General features: G+C 43.6%; 1 protein-coding gene across 1 annotated transcript in view; it reads right to left on the bottom strand.

Moving 5' to 3' along the window:
• Window positions 1-16338, bottom strand: part of BASP1 (brain abundant membrane attached signal protein 1) — a 70988-nt gene extending 54650 nt beyond the window's left edge. The window contains exon 1 of the mRNA XM_049861438.1: window positions 16140-16338. The gene's annotated coding sequence lies outside the window, so the exon portion shown is untranslated. The remainder of the gene's footprint in view (window positions 1-16139) is intronic.
• Window positions 16339-16814: the final 476 nt, after the last annotated feature.

Genomic DNA, 16814 nt, shown 5'->3' with positions numbered 1-16814 from the left:
AGAGAAAGTGGCATTTAAGCTGAGACCTGCACTAGGGGGATCTCAAAAGCGGAGAAAAGAGTATTCCAGGCAGAAGAAACAGTAGAAAAGAGCTTGGAGCCCTGGGAGAACTGAAAGATGGAGGTGTGACTGGAGAACAGAGGGTGGGTGAGACAGTGAGTGTGAAAAGGAAGTTGAAGAGGAAGATAGATGAACACACCAGACCTTTCAGATCAGAAAAGTATTTGAATTCCAAGTTTAACAGTGAACTCTAAGTGTAACAGAAAGTTATATCAGGTCTGAGACAGAGAAATGCCATGCTTGCACGTAGACGAGTATTAGCACAGTAATCCAGGAAGGGAATAGAAGCTTTGACTAAATCCCTGGCCTAGAGTAGGGAAATGGACATATGTGAGAGATATCCCACTGGAGTCAATTCTGACTCATAAAGACCCTATAGGACATAGCAGAACTGCCCCATGGGCTTTCCATGGCTGTAATCTTCATGGAAGCGGACTGCCACTTCTTTCTCCCATGGAGCAACTGGGGTGTTTGAACAGGTGTCCTTTCAGTTAGCAGCCAAGTGCTTAATCACTCTGCCATAGGGTTCCTCAAGGTAGAATAGCTAGAGCTTTGTTACCCAGGAAAGGCAATAGATGGGAATTAGCAAAGACATGCCCAGTTTTCTGGCATGAGTGGCTGCAGGTGCTATTGACCAAGGAAGTGAGCCCTACAAGGAGACCATTGCGTTTGCCTTCAAAATACAAGTTTGTGATGGATGGAATTGTGTCTACCCAAAATACGGATTGAAATCCTGTCCATATGCTGTTCTGATATGACCATGAGATTAAATCGGTTGGCCTGGAGTAGAACAGATCACCTGCCACAGTGCAATCTAATCAATCAACCAGCTGAGGTCCTATCAGTGTAGGGTGGACCTTAAACCTAAACATTTCTGAGTTATGAAAGAGCAGATCAGACAGAGACAGGCATATACTGGTGTAGACTGACGCCAATGTGAGGATCGCCAAAAACCAAGGAAAACGAGGAGCACCCGGGGCTACCAATCAGGAAGGGATCACACAGGCTGGACCCTCACTTGGACTTTCAGCCCCCAGAACTCTGGAAAAAAGAAATTTCCATTCTCGAAAGCCACCCATTTGTGGTATTTGTGCTACAGCTGCACTAGCTAAGACAAACTTGCATAAACTAAAGAATTAAAAATTTTAAATTCTACAGTCACTCACATCACATGTTCTAAGGTAGAAAACCATGCACACGTGGAACTTTTCATAGAAAACTATTAAACAGTACCAACGTTCACGTTGGGGGCCAGTGGGTTCACCTGGTGGAGTAAAATAAAATTGTTATTCAATTTTACTGTTGATTAATGAAGTGATTTTTTATTGCCATAGTTAACACAACATGATGTGACCTGAAATCTGAAACAGAGAAGCAATGATTGAATTATTTGAGAGTCTACACCCACAAAGTTGTTAACCGGTTTTTTTCAGACAGCCTCTCAAAAGTGTTAACTATAGACACACCCACATCAACACTTGTTGAAAATAGCCCCCCAAAAAACTCCCTTAAGCATCAACTTCATATGATTCCTGGTACCTGTAACTTCCCTTCCTTCATGTCCAGCTGTATCTATATACCTTCTAGCTAAACACCAACCACTCTTTCCACATTTTACTTTTCTGACAGCCTCTGTCTTCCAATGTCTTCAACTCCAAGCCCTCCATTTAGTAAAACCTGCCCCAAGGTAAGTGTCTGGTAAATTCCTACCAATAAACATGGATGCTAGATTAGGATTTTAAACTGGCCTAGACATTGGGTCAACACTTCTATCCAGAACAAGAAGCACTCTCTATCATTGCCATCATTGGTAGATTTTTAAATGGTCCTTCCCAAAATAACTTTATTTTAATTTAGAAAATTTGAGACTGGCTACGTTTTCACACTGCAGTCACCAAGTTAATCTTCCTCTCTTCACTCATTCTCCTGTAAAAGTTGTGTATGCGGATACCCCAATGGGAAAGTCTTCTTGCAGAGGGAACGCATCATGATATACGGTGATGGAATGAAGAACAGGCATAACCACGTTAGTATCTACTGATTGGCAGGGGCGCCTAGATCACTGTGTTGAAAAGGATCCTGAGGCCTCATTCACGTCCCCATGACCACCAGGAAACGAAAAAGAAGGCTGGTAGTTGCATGATCCCTTGGCCAATCCCAGTAAAATGGAGCATGAAAAGCCTGACTTTGAATCCCAGACTAGGTTCTAACTTTCCTAGCTATGTGAATCTTGGGGAAATGAACTTCTTTGCATCTCATAGGCAAAATGGGGGCCCTAATGATTACCTCCAGAAGCTCTGGTTACACAGTGGTTAAGCACTCAGCTGCTAACCAAAAAGGTCAATGGTTTGAACCCACCAGCCGCTCCAAGGGAGAAAGCTGTGGCAGTCTGCTTCCATAAAGATTACAGCCTTAGAAACCCTATGGGACAGTTCTACTCTGTCCTACAGGGTCACTATGAGTTGGTATCGACTTGATGGCAACGGGTATAGGGTATGATTGCCTCACATGGATTTGTAAGGAATAAACCAGGGGCTCAACGGTTGCCAATCTGCCCACTTCCTTCCTCCTGAGGGCAGGTACTAGTGAAGCAGCATTTGGCACAGGGGCCCATCTTTCCCAATGTGAAACAGGAATAAAGCATTGATGTCCTTCTCCCAAAGGAAGGCCTGGCGATCTACTTCCAGAAAATCAGCCCACGAAAACCTTAAGGAGCAGTTCTATTCTGACATATGTGAGGTCACCATGAGTTGGAACGACTCGATGGCAGCTGGTTTTTGCCTTTGTACCACTTCTACCGCATGTGTGTCTTCCCAACTTCTCCTCCCCCTCCCCTTCCTCCTCTCATGCTCTATTCTCCTTTTTTCCCCTAAAAAATTCTGCAGAGGGAGTGGTAGGGCTCAGAAACAAGGAGTCACTGACTGCTGATCTTGAACGAGGGAGTTTTGCTTCCTGTATTGCAATTACCAGGAACCCTGCCCATGCTAAGGGGAAGCCAGACCCTCCAAAGAACCCAGAAGTGACTTTCCCCTCTCCCCATCCAAGAGCATAGGAACATGGGACTTACCTGGCTGCAAAATCACCCTGCTGAAACCCCCTGTAAGTACAGCCATTTCTTCCTTTTAAGAAGGGTTTTACCATCCACAACAGTGCTTAACAAGAAAGGCTACTGTTCACAAATGCCTCTCCCTTTAGAAAGGCAGGGCAGTTTAATTAGCTGGCGGAGTAGTTAAATATGTTATCAGAATCCAATTGAAATGGAAATGCTTCCCCAGACTGTTAAACCTCACCCTGGAACCACCGTGCATGCTAGCATTCTAAAACATTTGTTCAATCATTTAAGATATTTTCTCTACCAGGTAAACTAGGCAAACACTTGTTAACATGTCAGGGCATGCAGGTTTGCCATGCTGTATGCCACTAATATTAACAACTGTCTATAATACCCTAGGGGGTCTAAAAAAAAAAAAAACACTGCATCTCCCCCACTGCTCACCATCTCCCAACAGGAATCACGCCCAACTCAAAACTAGCTTACGTTCCTTTCACTCGCCTTAGAAACAGCAGGAACAGTTTTTGCAGTATTACATCATTCTGGACTTCTTTGTCTATTATCTGAAATTCTTGGCAAGCCCACTACAGACGTGACTAAGGGTACTCCTTTGCGTCGTCTACCTAGCCAATGGGGATCAACACAGCAGTAAGATCTACAAGTAGCAGTTCTTATCCAAAGAGAGTAAGTTTAATGGGTGGCCTTAAACACATTGCCATCAAGTCAATTCTGACTCATAAAGACCCTACAGGACAGAGTAGAGCTGCCCCATAGGGTTTACAAGGAGTGGCTGGTAGATTCGGACTGCCAACCTTTTGGTTAGCAGCCAAGCTCTTAGCCACAGGAGTACATTAACCTTAGTTTGCCAACTGCTCTCTCTAACCACCACTTCCTTCTCCCCTTAACATTGTAGTATTTGTTGCTGGATACAAGGACATAGTAAAAGAATGGGTTGCTATTGACAGCATTGAAGTTTAAAGTGCAACAAAGTGGTTTTTTTTTTTTTTTTTTTAAAGCAGGGCTAATCAACATGATTTGGGGGGGCTGGAGGTAGGGAAGATGTTAAGCTTGTTGACATTTCATTTTTTTTTTAACTCTTGTTCACTTGTCTGCATTCGAAGTTCGAAGTAAGTTAAACGTAATACCTTAGAAATATTAACAACACTTTCCCATTACGAGTTTCATTCCATCTACAACTCTTACCTTAGCAAAATCATTTGTTATCTTTCCTTCCTGTAGTTACTTCTCTCTGCATTGTGATAAGTTGAGTTCTCTTCTGACCATCCCCACCTACTCACCCAAGACTTTAAAACAAATGAAATCAATGCCAAGTTCTCTGGACAGTGGAAATAAAATCAGTTAGAAGAGAAAAGATGGAGAAGAACCTGGTAAGTGATTAATGTTTTGTCTGTGTATGTGCACAGGCGTACATGCGCTTTGTCTCTTACGCCAATGAAAAAATAACCAAACCTTCAATAAGACTTTTCATTAGTCAACCACTGAGTTGGATGAAGGCAGATAACATACAGAACAACCAGGCAGGAGTATACAAAGAAATACCTATCTGGGAAACCACCATCAATCTTGTATTAACAAACTCCCAGAGAACTTCAGAACAAACACTTGTTATTATCTGTCTGAAAAGCAAACACTGAAAAGTCCAGAACCAGGTTTCTAAAGCCCGGTTGGGAGGGTCCTGAGAAATCAGAGCTGGAGGTCTCAACAAAAGATCTCCAGGGCTACTTGAAGAAACACTAACACCACAGTCAACTTTCCGTCAATAGAATGGTATTCACTGAGGTTGGGTGATCACGAAAAACCCCAGGAGCTCCTGTCACTACTATTGTAAGGAGATTCTTTCATTTTTCCTCAGAAAAATGAGTTATTGCAAGAAAATTCCAGGTCAGCTTATTAGTCATACTAATATCTTTAGTAAACACCCAAGTGGAGAAGAGACTAACTGCAAATCTTCCCACCTTTAAAATCACTGAGGTCTCTAGGTTTTTCTTTTCCCCAGGCATCTTCAATAAGCCAAAGTAAGCACAGATGTGGCTACCCTCCATTAAAACACCCGAGAATATTTTGTAAAGGTCAAAGACAGCAAATATTCCTATGGCCTCTGCGGTTTCCAAAGCAAGCTCAGAGAAGCTTAGGAAATGACTCTGAAGACCCACAATTCTAAGGAGCCGTTTCTTTTATATGAACAGGGACATTCTCACAGTTGGTGGGTGGCTGCTGAGATTTTCCATTTCAATATACTGTTTTCCCAAACAGACCTTGTTACTATTTAACTTCCCTATTGTATTTTTTTTTATTATTATTATTGTATTAGTCTATGTGGTAATGGTGCTCTGAACGGGCTGTAAACGGGTAAACTGATTTGAGGCAATCCAGGAAACCTGTTATTTAGACAGCTCAACCTGGAAAAGGTGTTCTCTTAACATACTTCTTCACAAGCAGAGAAAAGTTTTTATCTGAGTTTGTTCAAGGAATGGATTCATTTCTAAATCTGCATGACTAATTATTAAAAAAAGCAACTATGAAATCTGCTAAGTCATTGACTGCAGGTTTCTCTGAAAAAATATATTATCTCCACTTTAAAAAAAAAACTTCTAAATAGACCATTTTCAATGTGAAAATAAAGAACTATCAATATGGGATCAAAGCGACAACAGCAACTCAAAAGATTAGATAGGCACCTTAAGGGCAGTGAGAATAGGTTAATGGGGGAGGAACAACTCAGAGAAGGAGGGCAAGAATGGTTGCAGCACTCAGCAAACGTCATCAGTATCACTGAATAGTACACGCAGAAACCGCTGGTGTGTTTTGCTGTGTATATTGGTATATCCTCAACGACAACAAAATACAATTTTTTAAAAAATGAAAATAAAACCGTGTCTAACCTAAAACTAAATTTATCACAATTTGTCCAGATACAAATTCACAAAAACAGCTTACATTGCTGGCATCACTTTCAAACATCCCAAAATTAAGCTTTATATGAAGTGTGCTTTAACAACTTAAGTACTTAAGTCCCCTGTTTGAAAGACTATTTCAGAAATTTACAGATCTTTTTAAATCCTCTAAATGGGCCCAAATACCACCGATGATGATTCTCAAGAGAAAAAGATTAAGCATTATTTTCATGGAGGCTTCAAACCAAGAAGCCACATAACACTGCTAATAGTATAATAGCTCATACCCATCCATTACACCCCCACCACATCGTCCATGCTGGACCTTCGAAGAGACTCTGGAGCGTTTCTAGGGCAGGATGCTGGACTGCACTTCCCTTGAAACCAGATGCCTTGGAGTCAGTTCCAACTCATGGAGACGCTACGTGCGTTAAAGCAGAACTGTGCTCCACAGGGTTTTCCGCGGCTGATTTTCAGAAGTAGGTCATCAGGCCTTTCTTCTGCGATGCCTCTGGGTGGATTCAGATTCTCCAACGTTTTGGGTAGCAGCGAGCACATTAACTATTTGTTCCACCCAGAGTCTCAGCATCTCCCTCTGCCGCTCTCAAAGTCAAGTCTAAAACCACCTGGCTTTCTTTCCTAACATGTACCCTCTATCTGCAGCCCCCTGCCCCTGCACCAATGTCCATCTTGAGGAGGAAAATGAGGATACAACACTAAAATTCAGCTTTATGAGGAAAGACACTATGAATGCATGCCAATTATTCTTTGGCATATGAAGGAAACCCTGTACATATGATTTAGGAAGCAAAGAGAAACATGTTGAGGGGAAAAGTAGACACATGGACAAGGTAATAGCAGGCAGTACCTGATGAGTTCCCAAAGAGAGGCCCATGGGATGGGTTAGAAGGCAGAAGAGCAAGAGGCTGAGGGAGAGGGGGGAGGACCTCATGGAACCAAGTCTAGATTTTCAAAAATTATTCCCAGGGTAAAAGAATGGTAGGATTTTTTTTTTTTTTTTTTTAAGTTGCAGACACTAAGTAGGAGTTTGACTTAATCAGTCATTCTGTGATTATTTCTCTCTCTCTCTCATGAGGGGGGTGTCCAAGGGTGAGGCTTTATTGGGAAATAACCTGGGTTTCCACTGAGCCACTAACCAGCCCATGTGACCTTGAACGAGCACTAACTTTTCCAAGATCGTTCTCAGTTCCAAAATAAGGGTTTCAGTGATAAGCTTTCAAAGCTTCTGTCATGATGACTCAAGTATTTAACAAAGGACTGATATTGTACTTAGGATGGTATTTAAAGGCAGCCACCCCTATCTGTAAATGAATCCTACATGGAGGCAGAAAACAAAAACAGGTTCACAATTTAGTACTTGGCTTATTGCTAGTTAGGCAACCCTAACTACACAGCTGGAAAAGAGCCTACCAGAATCTCTTGACCAGCACCCCAAAAGCCAGAATTAAGTTAAGGCATTTGGGTGATTACTTCCACCTGTGAAGTATAAGGAGCAACGTAAAGACGACAAACCAACACACGTCCATCTATAACCCTTATCATCATTGTCATTATTCTTGAAAAGCATATTAGTTCATGTGCACTATGACAAGAAAACCCCATAACCTATTGCTGTCGAGTCGATTCCAACTCATAGCGACCCTATAGGACAGAGTAGAACTATGACAAGAATCCCCGGTAATCCGCAGGTGACTTAAATGTATTTACTGATTAAATGGTTAAAGGCTACATGTCTTCCATGATAACTAATTTTAATTGGAGAACTTAGTGCAACTCTCTCTAAATGAATACTGAAGATGTTACTAAGTTAGAAGGCTAACCATTTTCTCAAGGGTCCATGTTACATAAGATACAATGGTCAGGCTTATGGGAACTACAGTGTAGCATGGGCCAGTGGAATAGGGCTGAAAACCATCAGACAGACATTCAAATTCCATCACTTTCCATTCACTGTGGGTTCTTAGGGCCATTGTGCATGAACCCCTACATTTTCCATTTCTTCACAGGTAGAATGCATTTTCGAGGTGTTTGAGGGGATAAAATTCAATTACAGCACATGACGTTACAACATATAGTCAAAGAAATATCCATTCTCATCCTTTCAGTTTCCACTCCCCCCCCCAAAAAAATAAATAAATAAACCTCCAATCTTGTCCCCACACCTAAACTAGGAAGCTTTCCAAAAAAAATGCAACTTCCATATTCAAAACTTCCTTTCCTCACACTGAACACCTGACAGATAAAGTGAATATAGAATTTCTCTCCTGAATCCATATAATTCAAAACCCTGTTCAAAAGTATTAGAAGAAAAATAAAGAATTTATACAAAATGTAAATAAGTTGTAAAATGAGTTTACCTTTACTCAACAACAGAAACAAGTATCCAGAAGTCAAAAAGAAATTACTTGGGCGTATCCCTGAATTAAATGCCTGAAACATTAAGACTGATTCTACGATGGAACCAAGCAAACCCAATGGAAGCAAACAAACCCACTGTCAGTTCCAACTCACTGGACTGATCCACGCCAAATATCCGAAATTCCAGGGAATTTTTTTGTTTGTTTTTAAGAGACCACAGTGACCAAAGTCTCCACGGGGAAAACTGCTTGCCAAGATTTGTCCACAAGGTAACAACACCTTTGTTACATTCTTGCATAATATGAGCCTCTGTTTTATTCCTGATATGGGGGTGGTGAAAAACCCACTGCTATCGAGTCCATTCCAAATCATAGTGACCGTATAGGATAGAGAAGAACTGCCCCATAGAGTTTCCAAGGAGCGCCTGGTGGATTCGAACTGCTGGACCTTTTGGTTAGCAGCTGTAGCTCTTAAACCACTGTGCTACCAATGAGGGCTTCCCATGGGGGTGGTGAGGACATGGGAAAATAAAAAAAGGCGTACCAAATTTGTGGTGTGGGTGTGGGTATGTGTGTGTGCGCCCGCGCGAGAATGGGTGTGTGTGTAGATAAGCTGGGACGTCCCTAGGTTCTTAATACTGTTATCTTAGAATTTTAAACAAATCTAAGTTGGCTAATGAAAAAGATACTTCTTTTAAATGCTAATGAATGCGGCTAGATTCGGAACACAACAGAGCTAAGTGATTTCAGGAATCTAAATGAATTACATTTTATAGTCAAGGTCATACAGCTAATCAAGTTGAGTCCTGACTCAACATACTAAATGTGGGCCTTTCTCTGAAGGTCTCTGAAGTTCCAAGGACTTTCACATTTATTTTTTCATTTTGATAAATGCCAATCGAGTATGGAGGCCGGGGTGGGGTTGTATTAACTTCCCACCCACTTTGGACTTTGAAACTAGTACAAGTGTCCTGCCAACATATTCAAGATATCATAACCACACCTGGGGGACCCTTTCTACGCAAATGCCGATGCTCTACCAACTACTGTCCCAGGGACCTCCACTGGCCTGCCTTGCCGTGGTGGTCTCTTTGAGATAAGCAAATGAATAGCTATAGAGGGAGAAGATGAAGCAAATAGAACTAGTATTCTCACGACTTTATGATAAATTTGCCTTAAAAATTAAACTAAAAATACGCACTTAATATATGTCAAGCATTGTTCTAAGTGTATGACAATTTCACTTAATCCTTACAATAACCCTCTATTACAATCTCCTTTACAGAGGAGGACTGAGGCACAGAGAAGATAAGCAATTTGCCACAGGTCAAACAGCTAGTAAATAGCAGAGACAGGATTCTAACGCAATGAATCTGGCTTCGAAGTCCAATTTCATTACAACTCGCCCTCCAATTTATGCTTTCTAAAACCCATATCCTCTATACAATGAATAAACAATTGCTGACATATATGTTTCAAACAGAAGTTCACAAAACTAACCAAAGAAGACCAGTCCCTCCTCCCTCATCCCCCAAATCCATTGAAAACCAAGTTTTAGTAACAGGAGAAAATATTACGGAAGTGCCTGGCCTTCCCCACTGAACACCCTGTTCCTATATTACCTTGAAGTGTTTCCTTAGGCCTGGAGCCCTGTTGTGCTCACAGATGGTTTCTATTTCTAACCCTCCGATGCTTTCAGGAATTTATCCCTAGACTCCCAAGCCTGCTGCAGTAATAGCACCTTCACGGCATGGATGGCCTTGGCTAGTCAGAAAATAAATCTCTGCTTTCCCTGTTTTTGTTCAAAAACGTACTGCCTTTGGAAAGTCTGATTTTAAGTTATTTAAATCCTTAGGGTATAAAGAAAGAAAAACACACCCTATTTCACTCCCATTTCATCCATTTCTGACTTCCAGAGAGAAAAAAGGAGACTGTTCTTGAATCACACCGCTCCTTAGGCTTCAGTCTTCTCCAAATTACAATTTAACTATATTCTGGTAAGAATGTGATTCTACGTGACTGTCTTTTGCTCTTGAGAAGGTTCACCAGACAATTGGTCTCCTGTGACATTTACCTAGATGTCTGTCTTAATTGCCATAGCCATGTAGGGAACAGTCCTACCTTCCTTTGGCAAGTTGGAAACTGCTGTGGTTTTCAGACACCACCCCACCCCACCCCACCCCCATATATCTTCTCAAAAGAACTTAAATGCCATCTGTTGGGTTCCATAAGCAGCCCTGGGAAATTCAATGAGGTTGACCATTCTGATTTCATACTTCCTCATGCACTTTTGGACAAAATTCCCACATGGTGCCTCACAGAATTTCAAATATGTATATACACAAAGACAGGAAGTTAGGAATTACAGTATGTGGGCCTCTTTGAGACTGAGATGGCCTACTTCTGACTGAACCCACTTAAAGGCCCTCAGATCCTCATTCCTCAACAGGGAGCTCAATATCCAGAAACTAGTCAGTGATGTCAACCACACTGAATGTGTTGGAAGAGTAGACTGACAGGTAGAGGGGTCCTTAAGATCCAGTCTTCGTTTTTTCAGACATTATGTATGGTCCTTATTAGAAACTAAAAATAAGAATTACTATCCCAATTTTACAGTTGAAGAAAGGGAGATTCAGAGAGGTTTAAAGTGAAGTAATTTGTCCAAAGTGGCTTAGCCACTGTCTAGAAATTTTCAAATCCAGTTTCTTTCCACCATTTCCCAATATGCACCCCACAGCAAGGGTATTTTTATCTTTAAAAATAAATTCTATTTGCAGCTTATAGTTATTTCCTGATGCCTGTCCACTTTAATGAAGCCAAACAGAAAAGCTCATGTTGCAATGGGTTACTTAAGATCTTAAGAGAGAAAATAAATTGGAAATGGGTTAAGTGAGTTGGGAAAATTTAATAAAATGACAAAGATTTCACAGCCATTGAAGGCATTCAACTTGTCTATGTATTCAGGATTTTTTCCTGAGCAGTTACCTGGTTTCCAGTTGTACCAGCTAAGACAATCATTGTTGTTGTGAAGTACTTGTCCAGTGGGTTCCGACTCATAGTGGCCCTATGTACAACAGAAAGAAACACTGCCTGGTCCCACACCATCCTCATAATCATTACCATGTTTGAGCCCATTTGCAGTCACTGTGTCAATCCAACTCATTGAGGGTCTTCCTCTTTTTCACTGATCTTCTACTCTACCAACCATGATGTCCTTCTCCAGAGACTGGTCCCTTCTGCTAACATGTCCGAAGTACACCATTCTCACTTCTAAGGAGCACCCTGGCTGTACATCTTCCAAGACAGCTTGTTTGTTCTTCTGGCAGTCCATGGTATATTCAATATTCTTCACCAACACCATAATTCAAAGGAATCAATTCTTCAGTCTTCCTTACTCATCATCCAGTCTTTGCATGGATGTGAGGAGAACGAAAATACCATGGCTTGGGTCGGGCTCACCTTTGTCCTCAAAGTGACATCTTTGCTTTTTAACACTTTGAAGAGGTATTTTGCAGCAGATTTGCCCAATGCAATAAGTAGTTTGATTTCTTGACTGCTGCTTCCATTAAGATATTAATCATCAAACGACAGTTTAACTTAACTAGCAAAGAATGGCTGCCTTGACCACTATGTTCTTTTAAGAACGATCTACACAGGACCAAACTGACAATAACTTGAAAGATTACATAGGAAATGAGTGAGTTTATGTTAATGCGGGAGGAACAATTAGGAAAAGGAGGGTGAGAATGGTCACACAACTTGAGGAATGTAATCAACATGTCACTGAATGCACAAGCAGAAATCATTGAGTTGGTGTATGTTCTGCTATACGTTCTCAACAACAAGATATAAATAGGTAAAAACTACAGATAGGAAAGATAAAGGCCTAAGCAAATCCAATGTGTTTCTTTCAACAGAATCAGACACCAAAGGCAATTGCTTTTGGCAAATATTAGTTTATAAGTCTTTTTTGGCCATTTTATAAAACAGAATTTCATGAGATCACAAAAAATAAGACGAAATGATTTTATAAATCCTTTATTTAGTAAGCATTGTTTATTCAAACTCTAAAAGTTCAGTAGTGCTTAACCTGTAAATGAACATCTTAATTTAAGGCTAAGTTCCAATGTTCAGTGCAACCCATTTATTTTCGGACTACATTTGTAGAAACTGGACGTGAGCTTATTGGTAGACTAGCTCGACTCTCCCTTTTAAATACAGTTTTTGGAAGATGACAAATTGATTATTTCCCAAGGACAAATACGAAGAAACTATATTTTTTATATTCTATACCAACTAGTTTAGTTTCATGTCATCAATAAAATATATATATTAATATGTCTATGTAATATGTTAAATTTATTATATATAATATCTGTTATATATAATACATTATATATATATATACATATATATATAAAATCAGCCTAATTGTTTTACGAAATGGTTTGGGATTTTGCATTTATTTACAAGAGACGCAGGCATCCATTTTACAGTAGCCAACCACCCGACTCCCAATCTCCCAAACCTAACTTTTTTCCTCATATCATATACTGTGTATCTTGACCATGGAATGACATTGTTCTTAAGGTAAAATTTAAAAAATAAGCAAATGGAACACACCCCATCTTAGACCATCTTATGGTTTGCTCTGGTGAACCTAAAAGGACAGTGAGCCTAAGCTCTCGGGGCTCTACTCCACTGAGCATAAATCTAAGGTGTTATAAAAAAAAAAAAAAAAAAATTTTTTTTTTTTTTTTTTTAGAGATACCTAAAAGGACAGTGAGCCTAAGCTCTCGGGGCTCTTCTCCACTGAGCATTGAAATTAGGATTTTGGGAGGGAAAAAGGTTTTTATCGACACACCACAATTACAGCATGGGTTGAGACAGAAATGCCACTGTCGAGATAGTGTTGGTGGATTTTGTCAAAAGGCCTAACTAGCTCTCTTTCTATACCTACTAAGGTCTGGCAAAAAGCTAGGTAGCTAAAGGAAAAAGATCATTGATAATTTTTTTTTTAATTTTATCTAAAAATTTTTTCATTATCTTCCTCAAAAACCCAAGGCCCACTGAATTAGGGGTATACTGATATGCCAAATGGTACTGAATTTTGTATATATTTCAACTCACTCGCCTTCCAAAAAAATATGTAAAAGAAAAAGAGAGAGAAGTATATATTATCTTCTAAATCATAATAAACCACTCAAAACTAAATAGCAAAGAGGGTATAATTCAGGTCACCTAGCAGGCAGCCAAGCCAGCCTCCTACGTTCAATGCAAGCATAGGCTCTTATATATTATGCTCGGTCAATATCAAGTTCTTATTAAAAAGAACAAAAGATGGTTTGCATTTGATGCCACGTGTTTTTCCACCAGGGTCTACTGGGAATACTTAGCATAAATTCTTTTCAACATAACCCACCATTACAAAATATAATATTTAGCCTCCTATTTCATTTCATACACACAAGAAGTCTACTTTTGGATGATAAAACCAAACCAACCCAAAAAGAAATCTAAGGGGCTACAAGCTGGATAATATATCGTTGAAAGGAAAATCAGCCATCAAGGCGATAGGTAGCATGACTACTGTTAGATATTGCAAAAAACATTAAAAAAAATAAAATAAGGAAGCCTTGTGCACTTAATCAACTATCTTCACTCCAGCTGGCTGAGCTGCCTTCTTCCTCCCTGGCCAGTGGATTTCCATCTCCATGGAGTCTCCCTTTGGGCATTCTTAATGAAACAATAAGGTTGGACTCAGGAGAAAACAGCCAGCGTTAGGATCCAGAGGTAACCATTTTCTCTCTTCTAGTTTTTGTAGGCCATTTTGTTGGTATAAACGCCAAGATGTCTTCATTTTCCCCAACTAGTGTCACTAAGGGCAACACTCACTGTCAGTTTTGAGCCCATGTCCCTTATCAAAGGTCCAGCAACAAAGATCTGTCAGACAAACGGTTAATCGATGCAAATTCAGAGAGCCACCGTCGCTGCAATGCAATATGTTGCAGGAAAAAGAACAATGGGCCGAACTAGAGAAGAAAATAAGAATGTTCAGTTTAAAAAAAAAAATTTTTTTTTTTTTTTAAATCATCTCTGCCCTCAACATAAAGGCCAATCTCATTTTTGGTCAATTGAAATCACTGAGAAAGCAAAAGACGCGAGACAGCCTGGGAAAAAAGAGACACACCTTGGGGAAACTGTCATTCGCGTCCAAGGGGTTCACGCAACATTTAGGGAAAACGCCTTTGTTCCTGGGCTTCGGAAAGGAGGTGGGTGGGTGGGTAGATGATGGAGAGATCAGATGGGGCGGCCCGGGCCCTCCACACCCTGCTCTCCGGCGCATGCGCGACGCCAAGACAAAGGAATAGGTAATTACAGTCCCGATTCATTCATTTTCCCCGCAGTCCTGGGGGTCTGTTAGCCCGGGTTGTAATCCCGGGGGGCTGATCCACACCCCTAGAGCCAGAAGGCCACCTTGATTCTAGTGTTTGATTTTAACCAGCCACACTCGTGGTAGGGACCTCGGGAGAGACCGAGGCGTGTCAACCCTTTACAAGGTTCTAAAATCACCCATGTGCGCTGTGCTAATTTCAGCCGAATGAAAATTACACAGGCAGAAGCTGACCACGGAGTCCGTTTCAAGGCAGAACTACCTCTGGGGAAGCAAATAAGTAGCCCAGCTAAGCGCTCGATGAATATTCATGAAAAGAATGCGGTTCCTAGCCATGCATTGTGTGCGCGCTCGGCTCCAGGGACTCTGGAATTTTTATTTTTCTGTCTGTGGGGAGAAGTGGGGGTCAGGAATGGGTGTGCGGTTTCAGCGCGAGCGCTTTAGGCAGCAGCTGCTAAACCCCAAACCCTGGCCTGCAGTGAGGCCGAGCCGGGTTCGGGGCCGCGCGCTGTCACGTTCAAGCTCACACCCCCCGGCGGGGGCCGCGGGCGGAGGCGCCCAGCGCAATCCTTTAACCGAAGGCTCGAGAAAATAAAATGTTCAGAAGGCGCCCACAAGTTAGTGGGGAGGGAATTCGGCTATGGGCAAGGCTGGGGCGTTGATCTGATCAGGATGGGGCTTCTGCAGGGATGCGCGTTGTCGTGTGAACCTCATATTCCTTGGCCACCCCAAGCCAAGATTCGGGAGTCCCGCGGGTCAAGCGTCCCCATGTGCCGAACCCAAAAGCCACCCCCTTCCTTCTGGTCAGACTACATTGGCGTCCACCGCGGGCCACCCCCTTCTTCTTGCTCCGGGTTCCTCCCGCCCCACCCCACCCCCACCCTCCATCTTCTGCTGCTGCGCCCCTCGCGCTGAGCGCTTTCTTCTAGGCTGTGAGTCGTTCAGATGACGGACACGCTGCCTTCAGCCCCACAAAGCCGTCCCTTTGGGACTCAATGCGCTTAAAGGCTTCGCATTCGGCATTTCCTCCTTAAACAGTAGCCCACCCTCCCCGCTGCCGCTCCTCCAGCTCTGCTTATCAACCTCTCCCCGGCCCCCGGCGAGTGGCTGCAGCCGCCCACCTCGGGGACCCGCGTCGCCCAGTCTCCCCGGAGCGCTGGGGAGCCCTCTGGGAGGCACCCCGCGCCCGCCGCCGTCCAGTTGGGCCCCGCACGTCCAGCTGCGGGGGGAGGGGGGACAACGAAGGGGGAAGGAGGGTGGTGCGGTGGGGGCACGGGTCCCCGATGTCCCCCGAGCCCCGGGTCACGATGGCAGCGGGGCCACCGGGCGCGCCTCCTTACCGGCTCTGGGTGCCTGTACCGCCCGGGATGCGCGCAGTGCCGCCGAAGGGCCCGGGTCGCTGGCGTCGTCGGCCCGGCTGGTGTCTGCTGGCGGAGGCGCTCTCCCCGGCTCGACGGCGGAGTCCGGAGCGAGGAGCGAGTCGGAGCGCTGCCGCCGCCGCCGTCACCGCTGCCGCTACTGCCGCCGCCGCCGCTGCAGCCTCTGCATTTCTCGCGCTCGCGCTCCCCCTCCCCTTCCTGCCCAGCGCCCTCCCCCGGCGCAGCCGCCCGCCCAGCCTCCCTCCCCGACCCCGCCCGCCGCTCGCCCTCCCCTCCCCTCCCCTCCGTCCCAGCCTCCGCCCGCCTCCCCTCCCCTCCTCTCACCTACATCACGGTCTCCCCTACCCCCCGCCAGCCCGCCCAGCCTCCCTCCCGACCCTTCCCGCCGCTAGCTGCTCCCCTCCATCAGGGTCCCCAGGCCGCCTTCCCTCCTCTCCCCTCCATCCTGGCCCCCTTTGCCTCCCCTCTCCTCCCCTCCATCCCAACCCCCTCCCCTCCCCTCCATCCCAGCCCTCCCCCCACCTCCCTCCCCCTCTGCTCGGGCCCCGGCGCCCCTCCCTCCCCCCAGCCGCGCCAGGGCTGTCGGTGGGCACTTTCGCTCCCTCTCCCTCTCACTGTCACCGTCCGTCCCCCTCT

Source organism: Elephas maximus, chromosome 2 (genome assembly GCF_024166365.1).
Source record: "Elephas maximus indicus isolate mEleMax1 chromosome 2, mEleMax1 primary haplotype, whole genome shotgun sequence".
Lineage (NCBI taxonomy): Eukaryota > Metazoa > Chordata > Mammalia > Proboscidea > Elephantidae > Elephas > Elephas maximus.
Note: the sequence above shows the minus strand (reverse complement) of the source record. Positions and strands in the feature narration are given on the sequence as shown.